A 26,869-nucleotide genomic window follows, 5' to 3' on the forward strand; every position below is an offset into this window, starting at 1 on the left:
GAGATCTGTGACAGGGATTTAAGAATCTGAGAGCAAAGAATTCCAGCAGCTAATTTAGTTTAGTTTACAAAAAACATGGTTCATGGCAAGCTGAAGAGATTCTCTAATGGATATGAAGGGAAGATAATTAGCTCCTTAATTTGAGAAGCAATATTAGAACTAAAAAATAGTTCTAAAATATAAAGAGAATGCTAGTGTTGGATATTTTCAAAAAAATTCTCTATATTTAAATTAATTAAATAGAAAAGTTACATAGCATATGTTAAACAGAGCATCCTGGCATAGGTACTCTTTTTACTCTGGCTCAATTAAGCAATTAACAATCTCAGAAATCAAAAGCAATATCCCAGCAGCAAGTGGTAGTGCCCCACATGCATTTGCCTCCACTCCTGGGAGCCCCTAACTACTCAAAGAGTTTCAGAGCTGGTGTTAAAATCTGGCTCTCAATACTTTGACACTGTCAGTGGAGAGCAAGTCCTTGTTCTTATGCATGATCAGTTCAGAAAGTAAATCCCGCTGTTCCTGGCACTTTGGTTAATAGCCTTAGTCCCTGAAGCAGAAAATATGTGAGCACAGACAGATTTACCTGTACTCACACAGGAGCCACTTTCAAATTTGTTAAGATGCAGATAGGAGATGAGTAGGGTTCTCAAAAGCTGGAAGCAGATTTCAACCTAAGCACATCACTCAAAGTGCTGTTTTGAACTTGGCCCTTGAGATAGTGAGAGTAAGCAGTCAGATAAACCTCTTCTGTTCAGCCTCCTGGCTGAATTGATTTTCCCCAGAAAACATTCATGGAACAAACACTGCTGGAGATATCAGTGTATATGCTTGGCTGGGCTTTTTTTTTTTTTTTTTTTAAGTATTGGCTGCTTAAGAAAGGTTTGCATGTATTAACCTGCCACAGAAAATTTTTGATGGCTTAGGAGCCATCTTTAGGGCTTTGCACAAAGATGCTGGCATGGCGACCACTCATCCAACCCCAAAAAAGCACAGCTACAGCAGTAGAGATTTCTCAGGTGGTCAGTTAAGGAAAAGTGGGTTCAGATTTTGGTAGTCATTCTCTACGGAATAGCTGAAACTGCAGAGGTCTAATTCACTGATGTGGTTTTTGTATTTCAGAAAAAAGGAAGTAATTCTGAAGCAAGAGTTTGGGTCACATCTACTCTCTGTAATAAATTAACACCATTTTTCTCAGTATAACACTGAATTCATATGACCTTCATAAATCAAAATTATTTTCAATGATATCTTTATAATGAATAAATCTATGGCAGTTGAGAAATGAAGTCAGCTACTTAATCTATGCACTAAATACTTGAGATTTATCTGGGTGTTTTGTTTGGTGTCTGTAAAACTCACTGGCTGTGAATTTTATGGTATTGCCTGAAGCATGTGTTTTCTATCAATACAGTGGGATCAGATAATCATTGAAGTTTAGGTAGTAAAATTCGAACACATCAGCTGCTGTGTTTTAAGGACTAGATATATAACCTCCCAATGCAGGGAAGTACCTGGAGCCAAATCCAAGAAAGATGTTGATGCCAAATATGGAATTTAGGCAGAATTGAGGTAACTAGACAGAAAAGTGTAATTTTGAAAATCTTTGTTTAAGCTTCTGTTTAACCCAAGGGGTGTTAAAAGTCTCTCAGAACCCCATTATTTTCATTTTCAATGTATCTCGTCTTGAATAATGCACTACTTAGAACTGCTGCAGTAACAGATTTTATCCACAAGTTAATTAACATTTTGGTGTGTCATTCATTCCTGCATCTAACCTTTAGCTGAGTTCCCTTGCCTAAATCCTTAGAGGGGCCTTAAGAGGGTAGACAAAGCTGATCAGACTAGAGGATGTGATAATTCTTTCTATTTGAATATGACCACTGACGTATTTTTTTTTATTTTTTTCCTCCTATCTTAATGGTCACAGTTATCTTACAAAAAGTTGCCAATCCAGGCTCTCTTTTCAGCCTCTCTAAGAGACTGAAGGCCAGGGAGAGTCAAGGGTTTGTTGGTGACTCAAGACAGTCCCAGTTCATCAAATTTTAGTCTTTTGGGAAGCAGATATGCTCCACTAATCCTACTGTAATGGGAACACAAGACAGAGAATTCAGGATTCACTAGGAGATATAAAGAGCAAGAAGAGTTTTAATTTTTTTCTGCAGGATGTGGATATTCACCTGATTTCTATCCTCCAGAGGCATCTCAGAGTACTCATGAATTCTAAGGAAGTGCGGATCAAGACCTTAAATATTAAGTATGATAGCACCTAAATATTAAAGGCTTTGGTCTTTAATTCTTTCTCTCTCGCAACCCTCAGGTTCAGGCATATGTTCAAGGAACTCAGTGAGGAGTTCCTGATGTAACCCTGCAACTCAGGTAAGCGTTGTGCAAAGGAAGTGCAGATGATGGTGCAACATTCAAGTTCCACCAATTGCTCCATTCAGATTACAAAATGTGAGGCTTCTACTAGGTTTGTAGTTTACCTGTGGACTCTCCCATAAATTACTCCAAAATATAATAATTTTGCACAGGCATTCATTCCAATTTTTAATAATAAAGTCAACAATCAGAAATCACTTACAGTGCTCTTTACATTATCAAAGTGCTGGACAAGTATTATTTCAGTCTCTTCATAAAACCATAGGCTCCTTGTGATACTAATAGGCTGGCTGAGTCACACCTTCATACTCACAAGCCATAGCTTTTTTCTCAGTATATTTCAGAATTTATACAAATTGCTCTTACAGCCATTTGTTTAAAAGAAATGCAGCATTTCTGAATCACAATTTTACATTATTGTACTTTCTGTATGAAATTAAATTTGCAACATAAAACTGACAAGATATTTTTTATTTTTACATAAGACTGGAATGTCTTTGAAAAATAGTTTTTACATTTAATTCCTTTAAATGTTGAAAATGTATCTTTCTCAGCTGAAAATGTATCTTTCTTAGCATATTTTTTAACAGACATGGAAAAACTTCAATTCCAAAACTTTTTGGAACTTTATGCAATAAACCCTATGCTAAAACCCACTCCAAACCAAAACACACAACTTAGAACAACCAGAAACCTTGTCAGTGTCTTGTTGCAGCCTTTCATTTCAACTGATAACCAGAACTGCAAAAAATATATGCTTTGAAGATGGCAAATTTCCTTGAACAAATGTCTTACAATACATTTAATTTTATCCTGAAATGTGTGAAAACACTAACTATGGTTTATAAATATGTAGGTATGACTCAGACAATCTAGTAGTGTCACGCTGGGAGCCTGGGGTTTTACCAAGAAATGAGACTGACTTATTTAATCTTCTTCCAGTTCAAGGCCAACTTCAGTTCTCAGATACGCAGTATATGCAAGCAGTTCCATGACCTGAAAGCCCCAATAACTATGTCTTTGTATTGAATCAGGGTGGTCAGATTTTCAAGCTGTATTGTAATCTATCCATTATGCTCTTGAGAATAAAATCTAGCACTTTGGGAAAGCTATTTTTAAAATAAAACATGTCAATTGTTTTATTGGTTTTGAAGTAACACAACTGCTGGCTTTCAGAGCAAGTAATGCATAGCACCTACTCTAACAGGGCTGAATGAGTGCTCTATATCACACCAGGAATGTTTTTATTCAAGGGAAGTTCAAAAGGATATAAAATTGGCAGAAGAAAATGTGCACCTCACTTGCACCCTCTTGCACGTGAAATTGAAAGTGCTCCTTCCCACTCCAAAAGTTGTTAAATATTCGTTGCCATGGATTGAGAGAAAGTCTGTGAATTCAAATCTGTACCCAAATCTATTTATGTGTTTTCTCTAATGGCTTTTTAAAATGAAATTTATGAACAGTGTCTAGTTCCCAAGATTGTTTCTCATCTTTCCAGCGCAGTACCTTCATCAGAGGTATGAGATAATCAAGTTCCTTCTCATTTATATTTAATCTGATCTTATTTGTCTTACATTTGTTGTTACCAGGGGATCCTACCTCATCAGGACAGATGGACAGAGATCCCATTGGCACTGTGTTTCATTTGGCTAAAGCTGTCCCCTGGCTGTGGGAGTACTTCCAAGAAGACTAGGTGAATATGTTAAATCTGCATCATGATCCTTCTGTCTCAGTGCTTTTCCCGGCATCTGTCTGTCTGGGTAATGACTCTTTCCTCTATTTAGGTTCAATTTGCTGAAAGTTTGAAGGAGCAACCCCGACAGCAACTCCCAGCCATTGCTTTTCCTCCTTCCAACCTCTGCTTCTTTCCATAATAACATAACTCCAGAAGGAACGGGATGAATCACAACCTCGTGATTCTTAACCTTTAGGTGTGTGGAAGCTTAATGGGATTCACAGCTCTCAAACGACAGCCCAAGGCTCCAAGAATGATGGATTGGTTAAGCATGCATCTAAAAGGTAATCTGTTAAGAGTCAGCTTGCCAAAAGGTCACTTTGTGCAGGAGGAAAAATATGTGCCCTAAATGTAGGTCCCTTAGCCTGGGTTGAGTGGTGCTGCTTCCCACTGCTCAGCCCTGAGCCTGCTTCTGCAGTTGGGTACCTAACGTCTTTTCTTTATTCAGAAGCTACCATTGAGTCAACCAAAGCTTTGGAATACAGTAAAAGTGTTCCCTTTTTACCCAGTAAAAGTTAGCCAGTTAAATTATTCACAGATGGTGAAGGAAACCTGTCTTCTTCCCAAAGAAAGTGAAACACCAGCTCCCATCTACCACTGGGAAATGCCCAGACTTGGCAACTTAGGAAAATCTGTGGATGGAAGTATTCTTGGTCCTTTGTCTTTGAACTGTCCCACACTGCGCAAGTTTAACTAAATATCCATTAAGAGAGATAATAATAATAAAAAAAATAATAGACTTATATTCAAGTCTACAGCTTTCTGGCTAGGACATTCACCTTAAAGGGATGAATCTCTGTTCCCAAATGTATGCCATGTAAATTAGGGAAACTGTCCTTTGAAGTAGAGCGTAGCAGTCTAATTTTCTTTATCCTGGGTGAAGGCCTTCACTATTAGCCCAGAAGCTGCTCTCTCTCCATGCCTGACCAAGTTAATGTTACTTTTTTATTTCCATCCTAAAAAAAGCTTCAGAAAGAGGTTCAGGGAGTTTACCTGCAAATTCCATTTGTCAGAGTGATTTTTCAAAAGCAGTTCATTGGCTTGGGAGCTTCAATTCCACTATGTTTGCTAATTAGAAACTATTTCTAGAGTGGGTTGAATTGAGAGAGCATTACCATTCCCAGGAATAAAATAGAGTTGACAGTTGATAGGAGTTCCAGAGGATGGGCCCTTGATGAAATGTTTATGATTAAGCCTCCAGAACATTATGTGAAGAAGAGATGTGCCACAAGGCATGACACAACTGGCAGGTGTAGGGGCTCTGTATGAGCTTGTAGCATACAGTGGCAACTCAAGTCCAACTCAAGTCGAGGTGAAGAAAGAGGAGTTCTGTGACTCACAGGGATCACATGAACAGGCCTGCCACAAACTCAGTTACTGTGAGCAGTTTGTGGAGTTTCTGTGCCACCCTGCTCTGCCCCAAGGCTCCTCAAACAGCACCTTGGGTGTGCTGCTGTTACCTACAGAGGTACTGGGCACCATAATAGGTGAAACATCCAGAGAACACACAGATTTTGAAGATCATGGAACTTGCTATGAAGAGACAACAACACAGAATGACATTCAATATATTAATCACACAGAATTTATGAAGGATTTGGCAATAGATGGCTGGCCAGTAGTGTAACTGTCATACTTTATATTTGTCAGGATTGTCTTGCTGTTACCTCTACGTCTGCTACAGCCACCTAATATCTGATATGGAAGCTCTTCAAGCCAACATTTTTCTCCTTATTTCAGATAACACAATGATCCACCTCAGCCCCTAAGGTGCTTCCCCAGCACTGATCCCATCAGAACAATTGTTTTCAAACTATGGATCATAATCCCTACAGGGTTGTTCATCTACTATCAATACTTGTATTTGGAGCTGCTTGAAAACATCTGGTCTACAAGTGAGTCAGAAACAGAAAAAAAGGTTGATAGTTACAGCATTAGATCATCTTCTGGAGATGTATTCTATCAACATTTTTTTTTTCAACATTCATTATCACATCTTTCTTTCCTCTTCAATATTTTTGTTTTTGCAACAGAATGCCAGAGTAGTCCAAAATCTCTTGTCTTTCATTGGTTATCAAACAATGCTTATATTAGAAGACATCTACTTAGGTCCCATTCCCCACTCCCATTTCATGTACCCATCTTCAATATTCCTTGAAGTACAAAAAATTTTCCCTACTGGCTTTGTCTTTTTAGAACATTTCTGCTATATAAGCTTTCTGTTAATGTCAATAAAAACAACTTAGGGTTGCGGGACCAACTGTAGTGTCTACAAAACTGACTCCTCCTCTGAGAGGAATGTGCACTCGAAAAATATCTTGAATGAATTTATTATTCTAACATATGCTAAAACTGCCAGTGCTGCAAAGAAAACTCTCTGCATCCTCTCTCATTTACAGCAACAAAAAGGATAAAAACTTTATTCTAATAAAGTGTGGTGTGTTTGCAGCTGCAAGTGGAGTAGAATAAGATACATTAAGTAAAATAGACATTAAAAGTGCAATGTAACAGATGGGTACAAAAGTGAATTTTTATCATGACAATCCATTAGTGTTTTGCAGCCAGGCAGAGAAAAACAGTGACCTGGAACAAATCAAGAAGAATGATGCTTGACTTATGCTTCCTTTTGCAAAGTGTGACCCATATACATAGTTTTAATTAGAAATGTATTTCCTTTACGGAATGATGAGCTAATTTCTGTTCATTTTTATAATTCATTAAATACCCAGGTTAAATTACAAATAAATGGGGAAAGAATGGGCTGTCCTTTGGACCAGCTACCAAAAAAAAAAAAAAAAAAAAAAAAAAAAAAAAAAAAAAAAAAAAAAATCTCTGTGAAATAGAGAAATCTATCAGCACATAGCTGTGTGCTGACTAGTTGCATAAGCCACTGTTATCCTCAGACAACCTTGACTAAATCTTGCCATCAATATTTAAAATAAGTATAGCACAAGCCATGTTTTTAAAATCCTAAGCTAGTCATCTAGAAGACTGATTTTTTTGTCCCATAAATGACCTCTGGAAGAAAAAAAACTTGCACAGCACTTTCTTCCACAAGTGGAAAGATGTTCACCACATATAGGACTGGCAAGCAGTGGACGGAAAAATACATTTACTTAAAAGCACTTTAAAGGACTTCTGAATGAATGCAGCAGTGCTGTCTGGAGGGATGAGTCCATGGGGCCAGCTCCCTTTCCAATTTTAAAAAGAACTTGCCCCTGTTAATTACTGTGTCTGGCACTGGGCACAGTGATGACTCTGCATATGTGTTTTTATTGGTTGATCTGCACAAGTTCAATGTCACAGGCAGTGCGACTGAGCTCTGCAGGATGATTTTGGAGGGATATAACACTCTATTGTGTAAAGGCAGACCTCAAAGCTGGCTCCACACTTTCCCACAAGCCCTTAGGTTGCATTGCTTAGATCAGAAGACTGAGCACTACATCAAATGTGCAATACCAGCAGCCTCTCCAGGGGACATGCTGTGACTGTGCTCTCACACACAGTCACACTGTGCATGAACACACGGCCACGTTGCTCAGAACAGCTCATGACTCAGCAGAAAAGCACCATGTATGTCCAGAGCCTTTGAAAACCCACAACAGCAACAGCAATCATTCATTGATTTGTACCTGTGAAGTTGGAAAGGGTTCATAGAACCACAGAATGGTTGGGGGTGGAAGGGATCTCTGGAGATCACCCAGTCCAGCCCCCCTGCCAAGGCAAGGTCACCTAAAGGAGGTCACACAGGATTCTGCAACTGTGTTTGCATCAATAGTTAACATGCAAGTTTCCACATTTCAGTGTCAGTCTGCTGCAGAGGAGGCTGAAGCAACCACTGATCCATATGAACCATTTTGCCCCTTAGATTATTTGAAAATTTTGACACTTAAATGTTGGCTTGTAATTATTCTTGTTTTGGGCTGAAAGGACTCATGCATTTTCTGTCAAGAATGTCGATACTCTCAAAAAAAAAAAAAACATTTAAAGTTTCAGCAATTTCTGTCTCTAAAACTTTGAAATATCAGCTAGTAGTGTCTTACCAGGAGATGATAAGACAATACTCAGCCACTGGTTAAAGAGAGGCAGCTGAGTGTGAGAAGTGATTGCTTCTTGAGTGAGATTGACTGGAGAAATGTCCTTTAATTATGTGAGCCTAAGATGTGTAGGTTTTGGTTGACCTTGGCCCTTATGCACTTCTGTGTCTGCAAAAAACAGGCTCCTTTGATTATCAGTAAAAATAAAAATATTACAATTTATTTATAATTCCCTTGAAATGGCAACTTTGATTTCATGGTAGTGTTTATAGTTCTAGACTCACTACTTGTGTCAGAAATCCATGCTCTGGTGAGCAAACCCTCTAAGCTTCACTGGAAAAAGCTTTTGAACTCACTGCTTCTTGCTCAAGAGGATGAAAAACAAACCTTGAAGCTGCCAATATTTATGTTTTGGGGAAACCAATTGAAAAAGAGAAAGAGATTTTCTGAGCTCAGAACAAAAATAGCATTTAAAAGAGCTTATTTTGTTTTCTCCCTTTGAAAATTCCCTTTTCATTTTAATTAAGCTCTCACAGGATTCATGGTATTGGAGAGTTTTCAAAAAACAAAGAACTTGTTTGCCAGATTTTTTGTCTTTTTCCCCCCTCTGCTAGCTCACACAGATCTACTTGTTGCAAATATTTATTTGGTCTGAGAAAAGCAGCTGAGGCAGAGGAATTGCTGGGAGCGTTCAGGAAATCTAAGTAATATGAATAACAACTCCTACATATTATAGAAAGAAAAGTCCATAAGATTTTTCTGTTGTAGAAGCACTGATCCAAACTGGAAAAAAATTGCCCCAATTTAAACTTTGTGTTACCTTGCAGTTGTAAACCAGAGTCACAGAAGCTTGAATTTTTTCACTAGAAGTAGAAAGATATAGCTGTTGCAATAACACATTGATTTGCAGTAAATTCTATGTAGTTTTGGCCTCAATTCCACAAACATCAAGCTGGTCATTTCAGATATGTGTTTCCTGAGGGGCTGACAAAGACTTTATCTCTTTCCCAATAGCTCTGGCAGTTACTGTCTTCTCAGTACAGGACCATGGCTTTTCTCTGCTTTTGGGAATTGGATACTGAGTGCATCCAGAGAGGCTCAGTGTGGCTGCTCAGCAGCTGCAGGGCTGGGACTTCCTGACTCCTTCCAAGAGTACTGTGTTTGGTGAGCCCTGAGCAGAGCTGCCAGGGCTGACATCTCCTCTGACCATAGGTCACAGTATGAGCAGATCCCACAGCACCACTGGGCATGAAATTACAGACAATAAAAGGTCTGAGGCCTCTAAAAGACTGACTTTCATACTAACATCCAAGGCAGAAATTAAATACAAGAATAGAACAGAATGGTTTCAGTTGAGAAAGACTGTTAAGATCATTGAGTCCCACTGCTAACCTTACACTGACATATCCAGCAGTTAGTCATGTCCCTAAGTGCCACAGGTCTTTCACATACATCTGAGGATGATGACTCCACCACTTTCCTGGGAAGCCAGTTTGAGAGCTTGACAAAATTTTGATGGAGAAATTTTTCCTAATATCTAATCCAAATCTTCTCTAGTAGAATTTGAGGTAATTTCCTCTGATCCTGTCACTTGTTGTCTGGAGGAAGAGATAGGCCCCCACCTGGCTACAACCTCCTTTCAGGGAGTTGTAGAGAACAGTCAGATCTCTTCCCAGCCTCCTTTTGTCCAGGCTAAACACCCCCAGCTCCCTCAGCTGCTCCTCACAGGACTTGTGCTCCAGACTCTTCCCCAGCTCCACTGCCCTTCTCTGGGCACACTCCATCACCTCAATGTCTTGTCATGAGGGGCCCAAAACTGAACACAGGATTTGAGGTGTGGCCTCACCAGTGTCCAGTACAGGGGGACAATCCCTGCCCTGGTCCTGCTGCCACACTATTGCTGGTACAGGCCAGGTGCCATTGGCCTTCTTGGCCCCCTGGCTCATGTTCAGTCACTGTCACCAGCACCCTCAGGTCCTTTTCTGCTGGGCAGCTTTCCAGCCACTCTGCCCCAGCCTGTAGTGCTAAGGAGGCTGTGTACCTTGAGAACAGCTGATGTTGCTGTTAAAGATTGAGGCAAGAAGGCATGAAATACTTCAGCCTTTTCTCCATCCTGTTTCCCCCAGCATCCAATAAAGAATGGACATTCTTTGTCAAAATAAGTCCATGAGGATGTTTCAGGTTAAGTATTACTTAAATGTAAAAATCTTTATTATACAGCTTGAAAATTGATTTGTATATCGTCTACTAAACGTAAAAACTTCTTTCTTATTTCCTGGGACATTCTGCTGCATTTAACAGGAGTCATGTTTGTATATGTAGGAGTAGAATTTGGTCTAATTAGATATTAGAAATGTGGTCGCACTTGACACTTACACAAGGCTCCAGTCATAATCAAATCTCAAAGCACTTTATGAGGGAACAAAATAGAACCGTCACCTTCGGCTAAAGACAGAAAATGACAGAGGAAAAAGATGATGGTCCGAACTACCTGGGCCTTCTGATTTCACTGGCTGATAGGACCAGAGTAGCTTCATTCCTGAATTAGGGAAAATCAGTATGACATGACTCAATTTATAAAAATCTAGGACAAACAAAATGGCAGCTGGGTTTAGAAACAAGTTTTTCCTAAATGATTTCCTTCTATTTTTGTCTTGGTAGAAGACTATGTATGAAAGGTTTTCTATGACTAATACTTAAGGTTTCCAAATAACATATTAGACTTTTGCATATGAACTTTTTTCTTTTTTTTTTTTTTTTGAAGATCATCCATGGAAATGGAGGTTTGCTGTAACAGGCAAATTCCTCTCAATTTATAACACAGCTCTAAGTCCTTTTCTGGAAAAACATTGGTGTTACAACAGTGGAAAGACCTGGCCCTAAAGATGGCAGTCAAGCACATACTCAGGTCTCTTCTCTCCAAAAATGCATGCACACATGGATATACAGGAAAGGGTATTGTCAAAGGCTTGTGTCAATTTGAATTGTTTTTAATGTTTGCAATCTAGAAATAAAACTTTTTGTCCATGATTGAAAGATCTTCAGGCACTACTGAGTAATGCACTATGTGCTGCAGCATATAAGTAATGACTGAATAGAGAAACACCAAACAGGCCTTTGCATTAAGATGAATAGAACAGTAGAACTCACTGAAGGGTGTCTGTATGGGTGAACATAACAGCATGTTTGAAATACATCAAAAGCAACTGTTGTATATTTCACTCTTGAAAGTGAGGGCACAATATATTGCATGCACTACTATGCAAATAAGAGTTTTTAAAAAGTGATGCAGGATAAAATGCCTCTGAATATTAAAACTAGACTCAGAAATGGGGCTTTACTTTTGGCAACTGACTGATATGCCAGCAGCAAACAGACTGGAGAGAGAGTGCTGAAATCAGCTCCTGTCTCTGCTAATATCTTGTCTATAATGAGGTCCCAGATTTTTCCTTTTTGTTTGTTATTTAGCAGTTCATCTGAACAAATATCAGTACTCACAGAGCATTCATAAATGATTGCAGCCCTTTTTCTGAGCATTTGCTGTTTGGGATTTGCTTGCTGAGCATGCTGGTTGGTCACCTAAGGACACATCTACATTACACAATGCCATGTCATGGGAGAGATAGCCAAGATAGCCCAGGAAAAAGGACAGTATGTCTGCCTGGCATGGTGCCACTCTGTGTACTCATTCCAGGGGTTGTATAAATGAGTTAGCTCAATTCAGTTGGCACAGCTCTGTGCTGACCTGGCTGTCCTGATCCCAGGACTGGAACTGGCTGGTATAGGTAGGTCAGTCTACAGAGACTTTATCTTCCTCATTTGGCTGACCTCAACTTTCCTTCTGCACTTTATTTCCAATAAACAAGTTATTTTCTCATTAATTTCTCTTTTGTTTCATAATTAAACGACAATCAGGCCTAAAATTTACTTTCTGTGTACATTTACAGAAAAACATCTTTCCTCAGTTGACTTGATGGAAAAAGTGAAAAAAAGGTGGGAAAAAAGTTTACAAAAATACAATTCAGAATTCATAAACATTCTTATAAATACATTTTCCCTGTGCTCACCCAACAATAAGTCTTATGCTTGGCAAAGCTTGCTTATGTCTTTTATTATTAAATATACTACCATGAAAAAACATAAGATAATTCTTCCAATTAAAGAGTAATGAACAGAGCTACATTCTGGTCATTTGAAATTCTAACATTTTCCTTTCCAGGTTACAATGCTTTGATAATCTAATCACTCAAAACTATTACTTTTCTTTTTTATGACATGAGTGAATCTAAACAAGAAAAGGATAGTGATCTTTTAGAATGATCTATAAATAATCCTGCTATGAAACTGTTCTGACTTCTTACTGCTCTTGATTGAAACTATTTCCATCAGGTTCCAACTACGTCCATGGTTTATCAGATGGCACAAGACCATATGATAGCTGTGAAAGAATAAGTCAAGGCAAACTTTGTGTAAACTTACCATAATGCTAGTTTGCTCAATGGTGCTAAGTGTGAATGTTGGTGGGCTCGAAGCATTTGGCACAAAGGGTGGTCTTTTTCATTGCCAGAAGGGAATTCAGGTGGGATTGGAAGAGTTCAGGCCCTGTGAGTAATACTGATGAGTTGGGTGTGTAAAGATATTGTCCCAAAACTGCTGGGGGTTTTCTCTGTACCCTTCTTCTTTGCTGCTTCTTTACAGCCCTGTTACAAATGAACTAGAACCCAACATCACCATTAGTCAGCAAAAAAAAATCCACTAAAAGTTATGCAGAAAACAAATTTCAAAATATATTCTTTCTTCTCATATTCTGTGATTTTCAGCTTAGAAAATAAAGCAAAGTAAAAATATAGGATGCAGAGGAGAGGAAGATTCCATAAAATTTAAATGGAACAAGAAAAAGTTTTCACAGAAGAAACTTAGGAAGACAATTCTTTCACAATCTCCCAAGAAAATCTGACAAAGAAGCATATTTCATGGTCCACATCACAACAGCCTTTTGCCTCAGGCTAGAGAAAAGGAAGACAAATAAATTAGAGAAATTTGTGTTCTAGAAGGGAAGGATATTTGTATCCTCTCTGCTATCTGATGCTGGAAAGTTTCATTGAAGGGCTGTTGTTGGACAGACTAAGAAGCAGAGAAAAGGAGCTGTTTAGGGATGGAAGCCTAAAATAACATGCACAAACCAAGAAACTGAAATACCAAAGATGGAGCATCCCATCCCTGCTCCATTCCAGTAACAGTGGCGAGCATGGGATTAAACTGGAAGTTTAATGAAAATTTCTCCATGCAAGGAGTTTTTGTATTACTCCTGACTTTGCTTGGCAGGCACAGGGGCCCTACAGTAACAAGTAACAGCATACAAGTTGGTGCACTAGATTACCTGGTATCGGTTTGCAGGTAGCTGCACTGGGCAACGCTGAGCCTGAACAGATTAACCCTGTCAAAGAGCAGGGATGATGTTTAGCCAGCCTAGAGCATGAGCAGGATCCATCATAAGCAGTGTGAATAGAGGGTCTCTCCATACTCCCTCAGGTTGGATGATCCTGAGACAAATTGATTGAATGCTTGCAGGGAGAAAAACCTGGAAATGTGCATGTATCCAGAATAAATAAATGTTTAAAAAGGAACCTAATTCTCCTACTTCCCTCAATCCTACTAATTAATACTTTGACACCAAAATGAATGCAATACATATAGATTAAAAACATGGCATTCACTAATGGACTAGTAAATGAGTATGTACCAATTCAGCTGAAAGGTAAAGGGTGCCAGATTCACCCCCGGGTTAGCTCCATTGCTTGCAGTTATGTTGAATTACATTGGCAGTGAATTTAGCCCTTTTACAAACACTTCAGCTGCACCATAGTCAACATTTTCTCATCACACTCACTTTCTTTCCTGCAGTAAGCCCTAAAACAAACAATAAAAAATAGTGGTAGACAAAGAAACCGCCTTTTCTCATACACGGCTTGGCAGGCACAAATAGCAAGGCATCAGCTAGCCGTTCTCTTGGCTTCCATCTGCCAATTTCCTCCCTTGTAACATCAGCCTTTTCTTTGTTCACTCCAAGATTTTTGATGTCTGAGCAAGTGTTTCAGGGTCCAGACTCCAATCTAACCAGACTTTCTCTGACTAGCACAGGAATCAGTATGGGTTTTTTTGTTTTCCTGTAAACAAGTCTGTAGAGTGTTGCAGCAGCTTATTTTATATCACCAGGTAAGAAGTGTCTGTACCATAACTTGGTTACACATTATTCTCAGAAAAAAAAAGAAAAAAGAAAAAAAAGAACAACAAATAAAACAACCATCCCAAAAGGACTGTCATTTCTGTTGCTTGCTGAGACTCCTTGCAGCCTTGCTAGCAATGAGTGAATGACAGCTCCTGTCTTGGTGTAGATTAACCTTCATTTTGATGAGCTTCAATTCTTGCTAAGCACATCAACTTACCTGAGAAACTGACTGGAATACTGTCAAGCATAAATACCACTTCGTCTACGGGAAGCCACACAGCATTCACAGGTGAATAAAATGTTGTTTTTTGGGTGGTGAGCAAGTATATCAGGACAATAATAAGACCACTATTAAATGTCAGTATGACTGCACTATATAATTCTGGATCACAAATGAAAAAAAAACCTACCACAGAGCAGATTCAGCACTTTGCCCATCAGAAACAGCAGCAGTACACAACAGCTGAAAATGGTCTATTTTTACATCCCTATCAATAGAAATCTGAGTAGCTGCTAACAATGTTCCATCACTGGATTTACAGCTGCAGTTATTAAGACAAAATTTCACCTATCACTGTTATTTGTAACTCTAAAAGATTTGCAGAGTAATATCTTGAAGATTAGATCTTTTCAGTTTACTCACATGATGTACATGTATTTCCACACAGTTTTTTCCCAGGCAGGAAACACATCTAATTCATTTATTGTGGTGAATTTGGCAGCAACTCCTGTATTTAAGTTGCTCAGCAATACTGACTGTAATGGGATTGTTGTAGCCTTTCCATTCCTCCACTATTTGTATCCATCTTTCTGCTGAGATGAATACCTCTGGGCTACAGCTGCATCTTTTCCACATTCTGCAACATTTCTTTAATCTTATTATTTTTTTTTTTTAATATATTGAAGTTGTTAAAATATTCATTTCCATTCTGTGTGTTGCTGACTTAGGACAACTGAGTCAATAGCAGAAAACAACAGGCTAAATGTGTGAATATCCTGTAACTAACTTTCAAGGCTGTGAAGACTTTAAAACTGTCTTGTGTTTTATGTCTAAGGCCAAAGCACATGACATAGAACATTCAATTCTTGCAAGCCACGTTGCTCATCACCACTGTGTAAGGATACTTGTAAGGAACTGCATATTCAGGTCTCCTGCCAATGTGTGTCCCTTGACAAAAGAGCCTTTTCATTCTAGATTGTAGAGAATCTTAGTCCAAGAGTCAAGTTGTGATTTTCTTTCTGTTCAAAGTTTTTCTGTATTTTTTGGCTACTAAAAAAAAAAAAAAAAAAAAAAAAAAAAAAAGGAATTGTTTCACTCTTTAAAAAAATCTCACTTTCGCCCAAGGTGAGACACGTTCTCTTTAACATATCCTCCTCTGGAAATGTGTCTTTTAGCCATAATCTCTGTTCAAATAAACATGATGGGGTCTCACTCACACACAGAAATAGAAGCAAAATAAATATTTATTAACCAGATGCTGAAGCATAAAATTTTCCAGCTCAGAAAGAGCTTAATAATCCCTGCTGATTTCTATCCTTGTGGAGCTCTAAAAATCATTTGTATCCTCTCTCTGTCAGTGTGAGTGGAAGATCAAGATGATGTATGATAGAAAGGCAGAAAGTTTTCCCTGGGAAAAGAAATGAAAGTAAATAAAATGAAATGAAAACTACTATTTCCAGCACAGCCAAGCATATTTTTATCAGTATGTAAGCCAACCTGTGCTTTGTTTACATGTTTCTCATTACAGGTCAATATTTACAGATATTTGATCATGACAACATTGTCTTTATTATTCGATAAAGCATCATGTGCAGCACCCATTGCAGGCAGCTAATCCCACACTGTGATATTGCAGATCTATAAAAGGTAAAACCAATCCTGGTAAGGGGTATAAAAAGGGTCTGGTAAATTACCCCAAGTTTCTGTTCTCAGAGTGGATGTCAGTCTGAGAGATGGTCTCATCAACCAAAGTAACAACTATGCTCTTTAAATAATCGATGCCCAATTACAATGATGACACCCTCACTGCACAGCTTTACCCTGGGCCTTTGCACAAAACCCATGAATCAATGAACATGGAGAGAAAGAAAGAGGAGTTTAAAACAGACAAGCTGATGAGCACAAAGAAGGAAGATGAAGGTTCTAGGGTCTCTGATGAAGAAAATATTTGTCAAAGAATTAATACTTTATTGTCTGTCATAGACACAAAAAGAGATACAGGCACACTTTTGAGACCTTCTCTACATTATTATCCAGAGTTTTGCCAAACAAGGAACAATGATTTAAAACTGCAGTGGGGGAAAAGGGGTTTTTAGGACATGATCTCTCATCTTTATATTTTGGTTTCAGGCAAAAATGTCCTTTAAAGTGCTAAGTGGTTTCCATTAGGTCATGAGGAAATCTTTACTGAATTAGGAAAAACTTGGTAACCATGAGTGCACTGATGTTCTGGACCACTGGGAGAGGAGAACCTAGTTGCTTCATGATTTGGGCCTAATTTTGTAAAAAAGGTAATAATTTTGTGAAAAAGGTGATGCAAATCAGTCTTCCACAATAGCAGTTACTGGGAAATTTTGGTTTGGACCACTCAATGGTCTTCACTAGCTTTCTGAATAGTTATGTTTGTGAATGTTCCATTAAACTTCTTGCACTTTGTATTATTATATCAGTTTTGTGGTCCTTTAGGGAAATGATGTTAGACTTCTAAAATAGGATGGGAAGCTTAAAGCTGCATAAAAAGCCATTATATACAAACCTGGGATAAGTAACCAAGATGTGTAAGATAGAGCTCTTCCCAGACAGCTGATTGTTTTGAGGCCGTGTATGGAACTCTCAGGTAGACCTTTGTTTTGCAAGCAACTGTAGCAGCTGAAGATGGCACTATGCTAGTGGGCTGCAGTTGTTGCACAACTGGTTTTCCAGTTGAAGGGGTCTGTTCAGCACACCTCACATGGCAAAGTCAGCCAGTGACTTTGACCTGCCAGCAAAGATGAGCAAGGCAGCTTTACCTGTGGTAGGATATGAAGCATCAGAAGTGTCCCCAGAGCTGTGGGGCAGTGCTCTCTGACTGGGGACACAAGGACAGTACCACTTCCAGCCAGCTGAGATAGACTTGGGAAACACCATCTGCCTGTGGCCTTGGGGAACCATATGAATGCACAGACAGAGGGTGGCTTGCTGTGTGCCCCGCAGAAAACAACTGCTGAAAATATCTTGACTTGAATTTAAGACTATGAATTTAAGACAAAAAAGCCTCTGGTACTACATTAGATAGTCAATTATTCCAAAACCCCTGCTCGGTTGCCTCTATATATTACTCTATGGTTTTCTACATCACCATGACAAGGACTTATTTTCCAAACAGTGTTAAGGACTGTGTTTTCTTGGATGGTACAGTTTATAAAACTAAAATAGGGCATGCCTAGACTTGCTCAAACTTATTCCAGCAAGCCTGAACCTATGCTCTTGTAACAGATATACTTTTTTGTCTTGCTACTTAGTAAAACTTCCAAAGGTAGGCTCAAAGACTTTTTCTGCTTACCTTTCACTGACACAGTGTTTCTTGATCCCAACAGACTGGTTCAAATGTATTGTAAAATGCATTAGAAAGAATAGATTTATTTTAACATACTTTTATTTTCAATATTAAAAAATACTCTAAAAATTTTACATACTGAGTTAGAAAACTTTCTCTACATTTCAGATTTTAAAGGAGAAGACAGAACAAAACAGAAGTGATCTCCAATCTGTCCAATGCATGTTTAAAGACCTTTCTGATGTTCCAAAAGTGCATTTATTATTATACTTAGCTAAGATATATCTTAGACCATTTGTGCAAAACTTTTCTAGACTTTAGGTGTGAAAAGAGCATAGGTAATATTCTACCCCAAACTGAGTACACTACAATCACTAGCAACTAAGCTTTTATGTGCAAAACCTCATCCAGCATTCTGAGAAATGTATTTGAAATCAGCCCAGTGTTTTTAGCAGTACTTCAGCATTTCCATCTCCTGTAATATTTACTCACACTTCCCAATACTTCCTGGACAGCAGAACTGCAGTTGCTTGGCATTCCCAGAGTTTGGCGGTTGTATCTGCAGAGGCACATTAATTTTTCTTTTGTGTGGATCATCCTGCCTCACATACAGCCAATATTTACAAAGCACAGGGTTAGGAAATTTTGCTTTTATGCATTCAGTTGAAGCTGCTCTTTGTAGATAGTTCTGTTTCAGCATCCTGGAGGTGAGAATGTCTGTGCCTCTGGTATTTTCCTCTGCAGGAGAAATGCCCTAATTACCCTAACAGGTGGCTGGGTCCCAGGCAGGCTGGCGTCCACTGCTCTCTATGCTTTACCACTGGCTGCTCAAAAGCTTTCCTATCAGAAGGACAGCAAAAAATTAGCAGTCCTGATAAATCGTGCTAGAGACCACAAAAGAGGTTTTATTTTTAAAAAGCCTGTTGCCTTTTTTTTTTTTTTTTTTCTTTTTTTTTTTCTTTTTCCCCTGTAGATTAATTTGGTTCTTTTATTTGGCTGTTTGCCTGGTTTTGCGATGAAAGTAAGGCACTGAGAGCTTTCTCCTAAGATACCAAGAGCTTTTTGTGAGTTGGTCACTACTTAAATAGCCAGGAGTCAAATGCCATGGGTACTTTAGGGCCTTTATACAGAAGTGTAAAAGAGGCATATTCTCATCTCTCAACAGCCGTGTTTTCAGGGACCCAGAAGCCTCCAGCAAAGAAATTCTTGCTTTTGATATTCTATTGTTGATTTTTTCAAAGCTTCAACTGCTGGTTGGTCTGAAGGGAATAGCTCAGTTCTTAAGCCTTAAATGTCTCAGTTCTGCCACAGAAAAGTTATCTAGCTGGCTCATTGGTATCATCTTCAGAAGCTTCTGGAGAGAACTCAAGATTGACAGGTTCACTTGCTGATGAGGGTTGTGATCTCCACCTTGTTTCTAAGGATTTTTAAAAGCCAAATACCAACTGTGCTTAGCTTTTTTTCTTCCCCTGGCCTGGCTGTATATGTTCTGATCTATGAATATGATACTCATACACAAATGACTAAGTCCCTTCTGAATTTCATCAGAAAGTATTCATTTCATTTCAGAAGTAGCATCCATCAAAGTCATCTACAATTAATGGCATTTCACACACTGAATGCAAACAATTGTCTTCTATAAAAGCCCTCTATAAACTGAAAAAAAAGCATTCAGAAATGGTTCCTAAAGCAAAAATTACTGGTGTTTGAAATGCCTGATACCATATTTCAGACAGAAAGAATGCCAGGTTGATATTTTCTAGCTTTATTTTCTCTGTAGACAAAAGTTTCACATAGTAACTTAACCTTAAAAAATGCCTGAGAAAATAATAAATTTTGTGGAAGTCTTTTAATTTCTTTTAGCAATCTTCTGCTCCTGATGTGGGCTGACTGTGGGATGCTCTTGTCTCTACGCTGATCCTGTGGAGGGTCTAAGCAACAGACTGAAGCTTTCAAATTCTGAAAGGTAACAATTTCACCAGCCCCTTTAGACAAAGAAGTGCCTTCAGTGCTCATGCAGGCCATTCAGCTTTCCTTTTGCTCACTCTGGTGATGTGGTTGTTCTGTTCAGAGTATAGCTAGTCAGGTCCTTTCCATAAGCTGAGGTTCACAAATATCATAAAAGCCATGTAAGGGTAACAGCTGTAACAGATTACACGTCTGGACACATAAGGATAACACAAAAGCAGTTCTGAGAAAAATCCTTCCAATAAATTTTTGCATTTACTTCCCAAATACATTAAGCCATTTGTAAGAAGTCTTGGAATGCAGCTAAAAAAATCATATTTAAATAAGTCATTAAAAAAAAATCTTTAAGGGCAGTATCAAATAGTTTTGTTCCCTATGTAAATTTTACCACTAAGGCATTCAGAAAAAATTTAGCAGATTTTTTTTAAGACAATGCCATCATAGCCTAATAACTTATTTCTTACAAAAATAAACTATGCATAGTTTTTGTTCACTAAATAAGAAGCCTTGACCTTTCCTACCTTCACTGAAGATCTTAAATTGGGTGCTCTTGGCCAGCAGCTGGCTGCCTATATTAACAAAATCTGAGTCCTTGCAGTCCTTACTCAGTTTTATAATCACATTTGGTTTTGCTGAAGTTTACAGTAACCTTCTCACACCAAGTATATAACTTAGGTGTGTGAGATGGAAGGCACTGCAAAAAACTGCCCTCGTAGCATCTAATAACTCTAGAAATTGCACAGAGGGTGAGGAGAAAGTCAGGGTTCTCAGAGCAGATTACAAGGAGTCCAGGATAGATTTATCTACAGACATGTTCAGACATGTAAAATCACAGCTAATTTTGTTTGCTGGCCCTGAGTTTGCTACACAGAGGTATTATCTTTCCCCAAATAGATCTTCATGACAACTGCCAGATCAGGTCATACTCCAGCCGCCCAATCATGCCTACAGAGATTTAACATGTTCAGTAAAGCTTCTCTTTCTTGGATAGCTCTTAAAGGCAATGAAACTAAAATCAGGAACTCTTAATTGCATGAGTACTCTTTGATACAACTGATAATGCATCTGGGCTAGAATAAAACTGGTAGTTAAGTTTTTCAAGTCTGACTTTACTGGCAAAGATCTTTTGAAAGCAGGGGACACCTTGCTGCTTCCAGCAGCAAACACTAGCAAATGCACAGAAAACGTTTAGAGCATGTGAATAGCAGCCTTCAAATAGCCTGGGTAGAATCTCACTTTTTCTGCTTGAGGTGATTATCTAGTGAGAGAAGTTTCCTGGATGAAGGGATAAAAAATTTAAGCTTGAGGCCAGCATGGAAAGCTTCTAGGTCCAAAGAAAATCTTCAGCTTGTTTTCAAACTTGCACTGTCACAGCCACTTCTTTCACTGCTTTTAGTAGAGGATGTAGGCTTCTTTCAACATTTTTGCATCCTGTTGGTTGTGATGAGCCAGATCCTTTTGGAGGTCACATATGCTATTTTGAATAACTTAGCACCTCTCTAGAAAACCTGTCTTCTCTCTTTACATCACAGAGTTAATAGCAGGCATGCTATTATATATATATAATAGTCTACTTCAGGCATGCTCCCAATATATTTTTGGCTTTTCAAAGTGTTAAAAATGTGGAAAGCAGATTTTGAGCCCCTCAAAATGCATAATCTTTATGTTCCTGAACATAATGGGATTTAATTAATCTAAAAATTCTTAATTTTATTAGTTTACCTTTGAAAGCTCTGAAGTTTTGCATCCATGCCTTCATGATAAAATACCCACCATAGCCACTGGCATGCTGAAGCCTCACACCAAAACAAGGTTTGTTATTAAAATCATCACAAACTTTGAAACACATTCTTCACTCCTAACTTTTCATGAAGCCTAACCTGTACCTACATGCTGGAGTTAAGTGAGTTCATGTTAACTTCCTACATATGCTTGACATCTGGGTAAAGAGTATACTTTTTTTTTGTGATTTTTGGATGCCTTCTGCTTCTGTAGTTTAAGTTCATCTTTCTGCAGTGGCATATAAATGTGTAAATATTCACATTCTCCTGTACTGTTATTTTATGCTGCTTCTGTTTTATTAACCTAAGAATGTTGCAAGAAATGATCAAATGGTTATGTCTCAGATCATTATATTTTCCTGTGGTTTTTGACAGAGCTTTTTTGCCCAGCTTGAAAATTCAGGTTATTTCATAATGATCCTATTTAATATTTTTTTACCAATTTAGATCTGGTTTTGCCTCAAAATCTGTACTGATTGCATTTATTTATATATATATATTTCTATTATTCAAAATATATTTATTAAATGTTATAATTATAATTAATATGTTTTATATTGTTTTTTAATCACAGCTGATCACTATAGAGTCATCACAAAAGTTAGAGCACAATAATTTTGCAATGGAAAAAAGTGAGGCGTAAAGTACTATCAGTGTATTATGTCTTGAAACTGTAATGTCTTTTTGGGTGAACAACTTTTTTATTTTGTGGGAATGCATTACCAGTTCACCTCAGAGAGGGAAAAGGTATAATATGTGGATTTGTATGATGAAAATCTAAAGATTCTATCCATTAGGATTAACTCTGAAACTTCAAAACAACATAGGTTATAGAAAAGTGTGGAGAAATTTCCTTTCCTCTCTAAGATAAAAGAAGTGTTGTACGTAATATTCTGTGTTCCAAAAAGTTATTAATGACTTTCACAGTTATATTTTTAACTTGCTGTATTAAGTTTCTTCTTAAGGTTGTTTATTCCCTGATAAAGTGAGCACAGTGCAATAGACACGTAGCATCACCAGAAACGAATATGGCTCAACAGAAAAAAAATGGTGTGTATTCATATTGGGAATGGGAAATCAAAGCTGAAAGTTTCATATTCCCATAGCAGCAGCTACTCTTTCAGAAGGATTTTTGATATAAATTCTCAAGAAATAACTAAGAAAACCATTGGGCAAAAAAAGTAAAAAAACCCCCAAAGATCCTGTCTGCCTATTTGCCTTTTATTCCCCATAATCCAGCCATTGTCTGCAGCTTTCTTCCAAATACCTGTACTTTTAATTAGTTGCTGCATAAATTCCACCTTCACTTCAATTTAGGAGCCAAAGCAGGCAAGATGAACCTTCTCCAGTATCTCAGAGTCAGCCAGGAGGTCAGATCTCTGTTAATATTTCATACTACTTTAAAGACAAGAAGATATTTTATAATATAATTGCGATAACTGAATCACAGCCCTTCTGTTTACATGTATATAATTGACCATGTTTTCATGATGACTTTTACTCTGTACTTCTGCACTGCCTGTATTTTTGCTTAAATCTTTCATCCTGGTTAGAATAGACTTTTTAAATAAGCTACATCCTGCAGGCTGGGAAGTACCACTACTCCCTTGGTTTCTACTTGTTATACTTTTACCTGGACATTTAACACTGGCTATGCTCAATGACCTCTGTTCTGATCTGCAATATCTCTTGTGCTTTTGTGTTCACTGTCTCCTTTTCCTACTTCAAAGGACAGATACTACATTTGCTCTTTTGCTGTCTGCAGGTGCCTCACCCATTTTATGATGTCTCAGAAATAGCCAGTACTGGCTTTAAGATTTCTTTAGTCACTCTCACATAACATTTATGATCTCAAATCTAGCCAATTTGAGAGCATCTTTTTTAGCTATGCACTGTGCATTTCCCTTTATATATTCCAGCCTGAGATAGAATCCTTTTAGCTGCCAGTATTAATTGTGCTAGTCCTGTACTTGCAGTTGACCTTTTTAGTGAGAACTGAGTAATAGATCCACTAAACACTTCAGGCTTCTCTGTGTCCTTCAGTGTCCCTCCCTGCTGAGCAACAGAGAATATAACTTCCTGGCCTTATCTATTCACTACTGATAGGATGCTTTTCTGTGATTTCTGTGTTTCTTTCTCTTCATATCTCCCTTTGTGCCATGTGCACTGACACTTGTTCTCATGGGCTAGTATCTACCATGTCTCTGAGTTTCTTGAAATCAGTCTTCCTCAAGTGCCAAATGGGTTTTTTTGCTGCTCTCTTCTCTATGAATTACAGGCTCTTCAATTTTATGGTAGTTCTCTCTAAGTTGTTTCTCTGTCATGTTCTTAATCAGTTCTGCCTTATTATTTAGAAAAGCCTACTCTCCTGGACTTTAATACAGAAAAAAATAAATGTTAACAATGCACTCAAGGCACCTGTTGGTCACTTCTTGTCCTCCTTTCTCATTAAATGACAGGGTAATTGGGTTACTTTTGTATTGGTACACGTTTCAGATGGTTTAGTTTGTTGCTTACAGAAAGCCTGGGGTGGCTGGTTTTTCTGGCTAGGATGTTTACTTCCACTATTAATTCACTTCTTAATTCTTTATCTTCTAAAATATTTCTTGAATGGTAGACTTCTGAGACGTCATTAACATCATTGTGCCATAGCTGAATGTTAACTGCACTCTTTTCATGCCTAAGTAGTCCTTTCTTGTAAACACGTGAGTGAGATTTAATTTAGAAGAGCTAAACTGTCATCCTGACTCCAGATACCTCAGCTCAATTGTTTCTGATGCCCGTGGCTGTATCTTTTCATAGCCAAAAGCTATTGGCAACATCAAGAGCACAACAAGAGCTGCTTTTCTCACAGCAACCATCACTACTTCAGGTAGCTCGTTCCAGTCCCATTTATTTCATCTGGGAAGGTTTTCTTTAATAGCTCTGATGGTGTTAACTATGTTGGTTTGCTTAGAATAACATTTCAGGGTGAATCACAACGAAGGTTGCCAGATGTTTCCTTGAAACCTATGAAGTTTCTATGTGGTTTTTGACAGTTAGTGGCTCTCTTTCAGCATTATTCCTGAGATGGAAACCTAGTCAGCATTTCACAGCTTGAAATACAGACTCCTCTGCACCAGGGTTCAGCTTAACTGCTTTCCTGCTTTCTTTGTTCTAGTTATAATTGTTCTGGGAAGGACTTTGTTACTGAAAGCAATTTCACATTGTACAGTGTAAACTGAAAAATTGTTCCTGCTTAATGAAGTTTTTGCTTCAGTTGCTATGGTTCCCATCACTGTTAATTCATTACCAGGGAACAGAAAAACAGATAAATTAGAATATTGTTGTCCTGGCATAGGTAACAAGAATCTAATGAGAATATGAGACTGACAGAGAAGAAGAATAAATAAAGAGCTATCATTCTCAGCCTCAGGTTACTTGAATATTTCAAAATAACAAGGTATCAAAATTCTTATAAAAGAAATATAAAGAAATAGTCTAAGTAATGACTCAGGTGGACTGTAAGAAAATCATCTCTATTAATTTATTGATTAATGTGCTTAATTTTACTGAATAAATAATGTCTGAGAAAAGCAATCCTTTCTTTTTCCTCCAGGATGCTTTGCAGACTTTTCTGTGTTTCTCTAGGGCCCCATATGTATTTATAACAAAGGGAAGAGAATAAAGTATATTGTGTTTTCTTACAAAGCTTTGTATATACAAGACTGACTTTAAGGCATGAATATGATAAAAGATTATAAGTCAAAATAGAAAGGAGTCTTGTTGGTGGAATGTTAATTAGTCATGAAAGTGATACTACATCTGTGCTTGCAATCTACTTGTTCTATGCAGCACCTAGAAGCTGCAGCCGAGCCTGGTCAACATTGTATCATACATTCACACAACACAAACCATGTGGTAATTCCCCTAAAAGATTTTATTTACAGTTTAATAGCAAAAGAGGCAAAAGTTTAAAAAAAAAAAAAAAAAAAAATAAATAAATAAATAAAAAAAAAAGCTGAGCAAAGAGATTAACTCAGTATTACGTGGGTGCTGAGTGGTGGCAGATTGTAAAGACTTCTCCTGTCGCTGTGCAGTGGGAAACATCTGAAATGTGAAAGTTGAAATGAAGCTCCAGTTAAAACTTCATCTTTGATGTGAGCCTCATTCCCATTGGCTTTTGCTTTAGGGAAAACTTTTTCTTAAAAGTGTTGGTTTATAAATTAATAACCCTTAGAAGAGCAATTGGTCTATGTTTTTGTCCCCAACACATGAACTCATGTTTGATTCTTCCTATAAGCCCTCCCTCAGTTTTTATGAAAATACCGTTTAAAATGTCTATCCATAGATGGTTTTTCTCCTCACTCAGTTGATCCTGAGATACAGAAAGACTTCATTTCCCTCAGCCTCTGTGCTTCTCCACTGTTGAGATATGCAAGTACTCTGAGATAGTCGCTTCTGATTCCAATCAGGCACTGCCTGTAGCTGGCTCATACCTGCTGCTTGCAAGTCTTCATCTAGGCTCTGTGGCTCTCATGGGAACCCAAGCAAGTCTCTTCAATCAGAGATGGTACAGACCAGAAAACTGTTCTTTAGTGCCTGGTAAACATCACTGGCTCAAGAACTCTTCTGTAAATAAGCAACCATCTTACTTAAGGAGTATATTTACTGTATTGGGATGAAGTGAAGAAACCTGTAGCATTTCATTAATCCTTTGTGATACAGGAAATTTTATTTATCACCAACCTGTATATAAAATTATTACCACAATGATGGTCCTATGCAAGAAGGAGATACGAAATAGTAGTGCTTGATATGGAGATATAAGAACCCAGCTGGCAGAGCTGTGGAAGTCAGCTGTGGCCTCAAAACCTCATCAGAAGACATTTGTTTACCTTATCAGGGACAGTGAATGATCATTTATTTTATGTTTTATTCCCAGCTTCCAGGATTTTATAGACTATCTATTTTTCCAGGATGAAGAGTCTATCGTTATTTGAATCTTGCAAGAAAAAATCATGTCAAACTGTTTTAACTGGTTGAGGAATAAGGAAGAGACCACAGCAGCCATATATCTTACAGAGCCTTTTGAAACAGCTTCACATAAAACTTGCATAAGCAAGTCAAGAAAACTAAGTGAAACTGCTACAGGGTGGATACAAAGCTGTTTTTAATTTAATGTCAGAATAGAAGGATGTCTAAGTAGATTTCAGCCAGTT

The 26,869-nt window shown here is 38.0% G+C and overlaps 1 long non-coding RNA gene across 5 annotated transcripts in view; it reads right to left on the reverse strand.

Moving 5' to 3' along the window:
* The window catches only part of LOC310910006, a 40,804-nt gene extending 14,198 nt beyond the window's left edge, over nucleotides 1–26,606 (reverse strand). The window contains exons 1-3 of one of the 5 annotated variants that reach the window (XR_014590225.1): nucleotides 17,393–26,606; nucleotides 13,535–16,011; nucleotides 12,634–12,854 (exon numbers count right to left, since the gene is read on the reverse strand). This is a non-coding gene — a long non-coding RNA (uncharacterized lncRNA). Of the gene's footprint in view, nucleotides 1–12,633; nucleotides 12,855–13,534 lie in introns of all 5 variants that reach the window. The other 4 variants (XR_014590226.1, XR_014590227.1, XR_014590228.1 and 1 more) reach the window with 4 other exon arrangements.
* Nucleotides 26,607–26,869: the final 263 nt, after the last annotated feature.

This window comes from Zosterops lateralis (genome assembly GCF_965231275.1).
Source record: "Zosterops lateralis genome assembly, chromosome: 5".
NCBI lineage: Eukaryota > Metazoa > Chordata > Aves > Passeriformes > Zosteropidae > Zosterops > Zosterops lateralis.